Source organism: Zea mays, chromosome 6 (assembly GCF_902167145.1).
Source record: "Zea mays cultivar B73 chromosome 6, Zm-B73-REFERENCE-NAM-5.0, whole genome shotgun sequence".
In the NCBI taxonomy this organism is placed as follows: Eukaryota; Viridiplantae; Streptophyta; class Magnoliopsida; order Poales; family Poaceae; genus Zea; species Zea mays.
The window spans coordinates 15,844,104-15,854,950 of NC_050101.1; the positions used below are offsets into that span (position 1 = coordinate 15,844,104).

Here is a 10,847-nt window from a genome sequence, read left to right on the forward strand (position 1 = left end):
TAGTGGGTCAAGGGAAGGAGAAGCTTGTGGTTTTGGAAGTGGGGGAGTTGGAGGGTCTTCACGGGTCCGGAAGCTGCGGAGAACTAGTTGGGTCCCCCTCCTAAAGAACCAGTTGATAGGGTTGAGATAATACCAACTGGAGATGGGTAAGAGTATCCTTGCTTTGTTCTTATGTCTTACACTATTACAAGATTACATTTTGTATTTGACAATTGTTCTTGTGCTGTTACGGCTTGGGTGGATAGTAGTTTCACTGGCATAGGTCGTCGAAGGCAAGTAAAGAAAGTGTTGGGCAACATATGTTGTATGAAATGGCCTGGTTTGGTGATAGAGGATGGTAAGGAGGTCCCTTTCACAATATGGGATCAATATGCCCTTGCAACAAATGCGCAACATGGGAATGCACAAGCTGCAGTTTGGCATGACTTCTGGGTATGTTAATTTTTTTTGTTAAGTTGTAATCTTGATAGGAATGCGGCAAGTTGTAATTTTTTTGTTAAGCTATCACATTATTTATTTTGACTATGCTTCTTTTTTTAGAAACATTACAAGTTGCCTAAAGGAGATACTCATATGGAACACGCACACTCTGTGTTCCATAGGAATGCGGCAAGTGTTGCTGGGGATATGATGTACTATGCTCGAATCCAGGTGATTAGTCAAGCCATGTTTGGTAGTGAAGGGCGACGTCCAGAGAGTAAGAACGAGGCGACACAGTATGGACTCGATATGACTGAGCAACAATATCTTGAGGTAATGGATGTTTTTGCTTGTGTTGAAAAAATTTCCATTGCTTCTAGATATTACAATTACTTATAAATGAATTGTGTTCATGCAGCATTCGATTCCATGGATAGCAGCCAATGATGCTGCTTGGCGTGCGTTATGTCGTTACTGGGCTTCGGCTGAATTCAAGGCAAAGTTTGTGCGACACAGTTCCAATCGTGGAACCGAGTCGTATCATAGGTATGGAGGTGATGATCACTTTCGTTTGGCAAAACGAATGGTAAGTACAGTTTAAGCCATTTTCGTTGATTGTAGTTGACTTGCTGTAATTTCTGGTTATAGTGTTTGTCAAATGTACATACAGGAAGCTAGCACTGGTGCAGTGCCCAGTGATGTTCAAATATACCTTAGGGGGCACAAAGGACCAGATCCTGCAAATCCAGATGTGTTGTGCAGCCAAAAGGCAACAGATCGTGTGGTGAGTGTTTGGAAATGTTTGGTAGGTTCTGTTTATATGGATTTTTGTATGTAAGATTGCATTGTTCTTTTGTATGAGGCTGCATATGGCGAGGCGATGTCTAGTCAGCACGGACCAGACTATGACTGGAGGACCTCACCTATTGATCCTCAGGCTGTGTATGCAAGTGGTGGAAAAGCTCATGGAAGGTGAGGACTCTACATATCTTATATTGTTTCATTGGTTGAGTGCAATACATGTATTCTTAATCCTGTCATGATGTTACTTGTTTTGTAGGTACACAATGTTTGCTAACGTCATCGACTCGAGCCGGGTGAGGGTTCAGCGTGGAGGTTCATCGAGGTCTGCTGCTCGTAGCTCCCGTCGCTCCACTCAAGATCCAGCAGAAGTGGAGCAACTGCGAGAAGAACTTAGGCGACATCAGGATTACTTGAAGCAACAAGCTGCGCAACATGAATATTATGCTACACAGATTCAGCAACAGCAAACACTCATACAAGTAAGTTCAAAAGATAATAGCTTTCACTTTAAGATATGTATTGATTTAAAACGCTGATGTGAATGAGTTCAACAAATTTGTAGCAACTAGCACAGGCCCAAGGGATAGACGTCCCGGTGCCCCCTCCACCACCACCTCCCATTCATTATCCTTGGTCTTCACCTCCACCTATACCTACATCTCCATCTACCGAACATCAGGTATGCATATTAATCATCATTTACTTGGTGTTAGTTATATTATGATGTAACTCAGCAAATGTCATTTGTACATGTATATTAGACCCCTCCAGCTACCTTGCCGACGCATGAACAAGAGGACGAGTTAGACTTTGTCGAAACCCTCTTAAATAGTGGAGGTATCGATGGTGATCGACTACCGTGAGCTTCCATGTTATTGCGTTATGATACTTGAGACTTTTATTATGACTATGTATGAGATATTGTCTTTTATTAGTACTGGATGATGATGTGTGAGACTTTTGTGATGATGAGACTATGGATGAGACTTTTGTGATGTAATTGATGAGACTATGGATTTAAATATTGTTATGTGATTGTGTGTGAGATGTTTTATGCGATAATATGTTGTGCTATATAGTTGTTGATATATTTGTTATTTTGTGGAATGTGGTGTAAAATATAAACAACATTTGTAATGCTGGTCAAATTAACTTCCTAGAGGCTACAGTAAGCCGTAGGAAGTTAGCCAGCTAACTTCCTAGGGGCTACAATCAGCCATAGTAAGTTAGTCAGCTAACTTCCTAGGGCTATGAGAGCACCTAGAGGGGGGGGGTGAATAGGTGATCCTGTAAAACTTGAACTTAATGCCACAAAACTTGGTTAAGCGTTAGCATAGTTTTGCCAAGTGGCTAGAGAAGAGTCTTAGCGAAACACAATAACCACAAGAGAGTCAACACAGGTAGACACAGTGGTTTATCCCGTGGTTCGGCCAAGTACAACACTTGCCTACTTCCACGTTGTGGCGTCCCAACGGACGAGGGTTGCAATCAACCCCTCTCAAGTGGTCCAAAGACCCACTTGAATACCACGGTGTTTGCTTTTCTTTTCTATATCCCGTTCGCGAGGAATCTCCACAACTTGGAGTCTCTCGCCCTTACAAAGATGTTCACAAAGAAGCACGGAGTAAGGGAGGGATTAGCAACTCACACAAGACACAAAGATCACAGCAAATACGCACACACAAGACCCGGACTTAAGCTCGAAAGACTAGTACACTAGAACGGAGCTCAAATCACTAGAATGTCGAACAAGTGCGCAAGAATGGAGTGTGAGTTCGAACAAGTGCGCAAGAATGGAGTGTGAGTGATCAAGTGTGCTCAAGGAATACTTGGTGTACTCCTCCATGCGCCTAGGGGTCCCTTTTATAGCCCTAAGGCAGCTAGGAGCCGTTGAGAGCAATCCGGGAAGGCAATTCTTGCCTTCTGTTGCCTGGCACACCGGACAGTCCGGTGCACCACCGGACATTGTCCGGTGCGGATTTCCTTCCTTATTTGGCGAAGCCGACCGTTGGCAGCCTTGGAGCCGTTGGCGCACCGGACACTGTCCGGTGCACACCGGACAGTCCGGTGCCCCCTCCCGACCGTTGGCTCGGCCACGCGTCTCGCGCAGATCGCACAGCCGACCGTTGGCCCGGCCGACCATTGGCTCACCGGATAGTCCGGTGCACACCGGATAGTCCGGTGAATTATAGTCGTACGCCGTTAATTTATTCCCGAGAGCGCCAAGTTCGCCTGAGCCAGCCTGGCACACCGAACACTGTCCGGTGCACCACCGGACAGTCCGGTGCACCCAGACAGCGCTGGCTTTGGTTGAAACAAAGCTATCTCTCTCCAATTTGTTTTCTCCTGTTTCCAGCACTTAGACACAATACATTAGTCTTTAAAACAATGTACTAAGTCTGAGAAACATACCTTTTGACTTGATTTGCACTTTGTCCACCACCTTGCATATATTAACACTTAAGCACTTGTGTTGGACACTAAATCACCAAAACACTTAGAAATGGCCCAAGGGCACATTTCCCTTTCAATCTCCCCCTTTTTGGTGATTAATGCCAACACAACATAAAGCAAGTAGAACAAGTACAAAATCAATTCAAATAAGAACTCAAATTTGTTTTGAATCAAATTTGGCATATATGGATCATTCTTTGCCACCACTTGGTTTGTTTTTGCAAATCAAACTCAATTTCCTATCTCTAAGTCAAACACACATGTTGAAACATAAAGAGAGATATTTTACGAGAAATTGATCAAGGATTCAAAAACTCCCCCTTTTTCCCATAATTAAGCCTTCTCCCCACAAGACAAAAACTCCCCCTTTTTCCCATAATTAAGCCTTCTCCCCACAAGAGACCAACTTTTGACAATAAGAGGCAAATAAGAGTATTTTGACAAACAAAAACTCTAACTCTACTATTTTCAAAACTCACAAGTGGTAGCTGATCCATTTATTGCTTTGGCCTTATTTTCTCCCCCTTTGGCATCAAGCACCAAAACAGGATCAATTTTGGCCCTTTAACCCCATTGCCTCACCAAAAATCTTCAACTAAGAGTAAAAGGCAATAAGAGTACTAAGATGAACTTGGAAGAAGTTACTCGTTCATCGGAGTGCAGTGGAAGTCTTGCATGGTCCAAGTTCACCTTTTCCCTTTCAATCCTCCTTTGAGACTAAATTAAGCAAACTCAAGCACACAGTTAGTCTCAAAGGGTCAAGTTGTAGCACATCTCCCCCTAAATTTGTGCATCACTTGCAAATGGACTTGTAAGGTCCGGGGAGTGCTTGTACAACTTGAGCACCATAAATAAACAACAAAATGCATAAGGAACATGATCAAAGGCATAAACACATGTATGCTATAAATCAATCCAAGTTCCGCGAATCTAAGACATTTAGCTCACTACGCAACTTGAAAAAGGTCTGCTCATCTAAATGCTTGGTAAAGATATCGGCTAGCTGGTTCTCGGAGCTAACATGAAACACTTCGATATCTCCCTTTTGCTGGTGGTCTCTCAAAAAGTGATGCCGGATGTCTATGTGCTTTGTGCGGCTGTGTTCAACAGGATTATCCACCATGCGGATAGCACTCTCATTATCACATAGGAGTGGGACCTTGCTCAGATTGTAGCCAAAGTCCCTGAGGGTTTGCCTCATCCAAAGTAGTTGCGCGCAACACTGTCCTACGACAACGTACTCGGCCTCAGCGGTGGATAGGGCAACAGAGGTTTGTTTCTTAGAACTCCATGATACCAGGGACCTTCCTAAGAATTGGCACGTCCCCGATGTACTCTTCCTATCGACCTTACATCCAGCATAGTCGGAGTCTGAATATCCAATCAAGTCAAAGGTAGACCCCTTTGGATACCAGATCTCGAAACAAGGCGTAGCGGCTAAATATCTAAGAATTCGCTTCACAGCCACTAAGTGACACTCCTTAGGATCGGATTAAAATCTAGCACACATGCATACGCTAAGCATAATATCCGGTCTACTAGCACATAAGTACAGTAAAGACCCTATCATAGACCGGTATGCTTTTTGATCAACAGACTTACCTCCTTTGTTGAGGTCGGTGTGTCCGTCGGTTCCCATCGGAGTCTTTGCGGGCTTGGCATCCTTCATCCCAAACCTCTTGATCAAATCTTGTGTGTACTTCGTTTGGGAGATGAAGGTTCCATCCTTGAGTTGCCTCACTTGGAACCCAAGGAAGTAGCTTAACTCGCCCATCATCGACATCTCGAATTGCTGAGTCATCACCCTGCTAAACTCTTCACAAGACTTTTGGTTAGTAGAACCAAATATTATGTCATCAACATAGATTTGGCACACAAAAAGATCACCATCACAAGTGTTAGTAAAAAGAGTTGGATTGGCTTTCCCAACCTTGAAAGCATTAGCAATTAAAAAGTCTCTAAGGCATTCATACCATGCTCTTGGGGCTTGCTTAAGTCCATAGAGCGCCTTAGAGAGCTTACACACGTGGTCGGGGTACCGTTCATCCTCGAAGCCAGGGGGTTGCTCCATGTACACCTCCTCCTTGATTGGCCCGTTGAGGAAAGCGCTCTTCACATCCATTTGGAATAACCTGAAAGAATGGTGAGCGGCATATGCTAGCAAGATACGAATGGACTCTAGCCTAGCCATAGGAGCGAAAGTCTCCTCAAAGTCCAAACCTGCGACTTGGGCATAACCTTTTGCCACAAGTCGTGCCTTGTTCCTTGTCACCACCCCGTGCTCGTCTTGTTTGTTGCGGAACACCCACTTGGTTCCCACAACATTTTGCTTGGGACGAGGTACCAATGTCCAAACTTCATTTCTTTTGAAGTTGTTGAGCTCCTCCTGCATGGCCAACACCCAGTCCGGATCTAGCAAGGCCTCTTCTACCCTGAAAGGCTCAATAGAAGAGACAAAGGAGTAATGCTCACAAAAATTAACTAATCGAGATCGAGTAGTTACTCCCTTGCTTATATCACCCAAAATTTGGTCGACGGGATGATCCCTTTGAATCATTGCTCGAACTTGGGTTGGAGGTGCCGGTTGTGCTTCTTCCTCAATTACATGATCATCTTGTGCTCCCCCTTGATCACACGCCTCCTCTTGATGAACCTGTTCATCGTCTTGAGTTGGGGGATGCACCATTGTTGAGGAAGAAGGTTGATCTTGCTCCTTTTGTTCCTGTGGTCGTACATCACCAATCGCCATGGTTCGTATAGCGGCCGTCGGAACATCTTCTTCGTCTACATCATCAAGATCAACAACTTGCTCTCTTGGAGAGCCATTAGTCTCATCAAATACAACATCGCTAGAGACTTCAACCAAACCCGATGATTTGTTGAAGACTCTATACGCCTTTGTATTTGAGTCATAACCTAACAAAAACCCTTCTACGGCTTTGGGAGCAAATTTAGAATTCCTACCCTTCTTCACTAGAATGTAGCATTTACTCCCAAAAACTCGGAAATACGAAACATTGGGTTTGTTACCGGTTAATAGCTCATATGACGTCTTCTTGAGGAGGCGGTGAAGGTAGACCCGATTGATGGCGTGGCAAGCCGTGTTCACGGCTTCCGACCAAAAACGCTCGGGAGTCTTGAACTCTCCAAACATTGTCCTCGCCATGTCTATAAGCGTCCTGTTCTTCCTCTCTACTACACCATTTTGCTGTGGTGTGTAGGGAGCAGAGAACTCGTGCTTGAACCCTTCCTCCTCAAGGTATTCCTCCACTTGAAGGTTCTTGAACTCGGACCCATTGTCGCTCCTTATCTTTTTCACCTTGAGCTCAAACTCGTTTTGAGCTCTCCTTAGGAAGCGCTTGAGGGTCCCTTGGGTTTCAGATTTATCCTGCAAAAAGAATACCCAAGTGAAGCGGATAAAGTCATCAACAATAACTAGTCCATACTTACTTCCTCCTATGCTTAGATAGGCGACGGGTCCGAAGAGGTCCATATGTAGCAGCTCCAGAGGTCTTGACGTAGTCATCACATTCTTGCTGTGATGCGCTCCTCCCACTTGTTTACCTGCTTGACAAGCTGCACAAGGTCTATCTTTTTCGAAAGTAACATTGGTTAAACCTATCACGTGTTCTCCCTTTAGAAGCTTGTGAAGGTTCTTCATCCCCACATGTGCTAAGCGGCGATGCCACAGCCAGCCCATGCTAGTCTTAGCAATTAAGCATGCATCTAGACCGGCCTCCTCTTTTGCAAAATCAACTAAATAAAGTTTGTCGTCTAATACACCCTTAAAAGCTAATGAACCATCACTTCTTCTAAAGACAGACACATCTACATTTGTGAATAGACAATTATATCCCATATTGCATAATTGACTAACAGATAACAAATTGTATCCAAGAGACTCGACTAAAAACACATTAGATATAGAGTGCTCGGATGAAATAGCAATTTTACCTAACCCTTTTACCTTGCTTTGATTCCCATCACTGAATATTATTGAATCTTGGGAATCCTTGTTTTTGACGTAGGAGGTGAACATCTTCTTCTCCCCCGTCATATGGTTTGTGCATCCGCTGTCGATAATCCAGCTTGAACCCCCGGATGCATAAACCTGCAAGGCAAATTTAGGCTTGGGTCTTAGGTACCCAACTCTTGTTGGGTCCTACAAGGTTAGTCACAATTGTCTTAGGGACCCAAATGCAAGTTTTGTCTCCCTTGCATTTTGCCCCTAATTTTCTAGCAACTATCTTCCTGTCCTTTCTACAAATGGTAAAGGAAGCATTTAAAGCATGATATATTGTAGAAGGTTCATTAACTTTCCTAGGAATATTAACAACATTTCTCCTAGGCATATGAACAAAATATCTCTTCGACATATCTTTACCATGCATATAGGAAGAACTAGAAGCAAACATGGCATGAGAGTCAAAAGCATCATAAGCATTACAACTCCTATAAGACTGTCTTCTATCATGGTACATAAAAGCATGGTTCTTTTTAACACTACTAGCCATAGGGGCCTTTCCTTTCTCCTTGGCGGAGATGGGAGCCTTATGGCTTGTTAAGTCCTTGGCTTCCCTCTTGAAGCCAAGTCCATCCTTTATTGAGGGGTGTCTACCAATCGTGTAGGCATCCCTTGCAAACTTTAGCTTATCAAAATCACTCTTGCTAGTCTTAAGTTGGGCATTAAGACTAGTCAATTCATCATTCAATTTGGAAATTGTAACAAGGTGTTCACTACAGGCATCAATGTCAAAATCTTTACACCTATTGCAAATAGTAACATGTTCTACACAAGAGTTAGATTTACTAGCTATCTCTAACTTAGCATTCAAATCATCATTTATGCTCCTCAAGCTAAAAATTGTCTCATGGCAGGAAGATAGTTCACAAGGAAGCATTTCATTTCTCTTTATTTCTAAAGCAAGGGATTTTTGAGCTTCTACAAACTTATCATGTTCATCGTATAAGAGATCCTCTTGCTTTTCTAGCAATCTATTCTTATCATTCAAAGCATCAATCAATTCATTTATTTTATCCACCTTGGTTCTATCTAGACCCTTGAATAAACATGAATAATCTATTTCATCATCATCACTAGACTCATCCTCACTTGAAGAAGCATAAGTACTAGTGTTACGAGCGCTTACCTTCTTTTCCCTTGCCATGAGGCAAGTGTGATGCTCGTTGGGGAAGAGGGATGACTTGTTGAAGGCAGTGGCGGCGAGTCCTTCGTTGTCGGAGTCGGACGACGAACAATCCGAGTCCCACTCCTTGCCAAGATGTGCCTCGCCTTTTGTCTTCTTATAATTCTTCTTCTTCTCCCTCTTATTCCCTTCTTCCTGGTCACTGTTGGAACATGCTCTCAGTTGCAAGGGGATCCAACAAGGGTGAACAATGACGTAAGTAGGGTTCTCGCGCGTGTGGGCAATAGCTCTGTTAATCTGGCCTCTCACGGGCACTATGCGGGGGTATTTATAGGTGTCTGAGCGCCCAGCGCCTTGTGTTAAGGACGCATGTGCCCTCAGCCACCTAGGTTATCCCCAGAATATTCCCATAAAGCGGGGTTACAGACTGTAATTACAGGAATGCCTTTACAAATTAGGCCCGTAACACGCGGCGGCCACGCAGGGCCCGTTACAATGGGCCGGATCACACGTGGGCCTCTGAGCTAGACGAGGCCGCACGGTGGGATGACGACGTCGCAGGCCTTCGCCTGGTGCCGAATCAGGCGAAGGGTGTCCTTGCCCGTTTTGTCTCCGTCGGACCAGCGACTGTAGCGAAGGCCTCGAGCGAAGGGTGGCGTCTTTGCCTTCGCCCCAACATTTGCCCTCCGAGGGACCAGTTCGACAAAGTCACCTGGTGCCGAAGACGTCGCTAGATGGCGGAGACGCTGCCCTCGCTCGAAGTGGTTCCGCGGGGGTTTTTGACATGACCGTTGATTGACACCGTACTGTTGGATTGCGGGTTTCCCGAAGCGCCACGCCCTGTTGGATTGCGGGTTTCCCGAAGAGCCGCGCCCTGTCTATAAAAGGGGGCGGGGTCGGCACTTTTTGAACTTCACTTTCCGCGCTCCGTGAAAACCCTAGCCGCCTTTTCCACCGTCTTGCTGCTCGTCTGCCCGCCGTGCTCTTGTTCGCCGGAGATCTGGCTCGAGTGAAGCAGACCGCCCGCCGCCGCCGACGGTACGTAGCGATGCCGACCTCCTCTTCTTCCGCTGCCGCTACGCCGCCGGCCGGCGCCTCGCCGCCGGCTGACACCTCGCCACCGGCCGACGCCTCGTCTGAGGAGACGCTGAGTAGTTTGATGGTGGAAGAGTTGCGCGCCGGCGATTCTGTGGATTTTGGCGTGTCGCGGATGTCGTCGGTCCGCGTGCAAGATATGCAGCGGCTGGGTTACTTCGGCGGCGGAGTTGCTCGTGTCCAGGGGACGGAGGAAGTCCCCGAGCCGGAGGGCAAGTTGGTTGTGTTCGAGGCGTTCTTCGCCGCCGGTCTCCGCTTGCCTGCGCACCGATTTGTTGGCGAAGTCCTGCGCAGGTTTAACGTTCAGATACATCAGCTGACACCGAATGTCGTGGTGGCTCTGTCAAAGTATGTCTGGGCGACGACTTCGTACGGCGGACAGCCATCAGTCGAAGTCTTTGCGAAGTACTATTGCCTGCCCTGGCAGAAGAGGATGATTGGAGATGAAGTCGCTCAGTTTGGGTCCTGCACGTTTACGCCGAAGACTGGCAAGACCACGATGCAGGTAGTCGAGTTGGTTCCTTGCGCCCGCAACAAGTGGGGCAACTGGAATGAGTTTTGGTTTTACGTCGCTGAGGGTACCTGAAAGGGAATTAGGCTTACACCTAGTTCCTAAATAATTTTGGTGGTTGAATTGCCCAACACAAATATTGGACTGACTAGTTTGCTCTAGTGTATAAGTTATACAGGTGCAAAAGGTTCACATCTAGCCAATAAAAAGACCAAGTGTTGGATTCAACAAAGGAGCAATAAGGCAACCGAGGGCACCTCTGGCTGGAGGCACCGGACTGTCCGGTGTGCACCGGACAGTGTCCGGTGCGCCCGTAGACTTCGTTTTCTACCCTTCGCCAGAGGACTTCGACTTCAACCCTTCGCCCTCGGGAATTCGCGGAGGCCGGCGCGTTATAATTCACCGGACTGTCCGGT

The 10,847-nt window shown here is 45.9% G+C and overlaps 1 long non-coding RNA gene across 1 annotated transcript; it reads left to right on the plus strand.

Moving 5' to 3' along the window:
• The first annotated feature begins 1,149 nt into the window (after positions 1–1,149).
• On the plus strand, positions 1,150–1,626 carry LOC109940331 (uncharacterized). The gene is made up of 3 exons (XR_002263115.2): positions 1,150–1,204; positions 1,283–1,392; positions 1,481–1,626. It is a non-coding gene; the product is annotated as an uncharacterized lncRNA (long non-coding RNA).
• Positions 1,627–10,847: the final 9,221 nt, after the last annotated feature.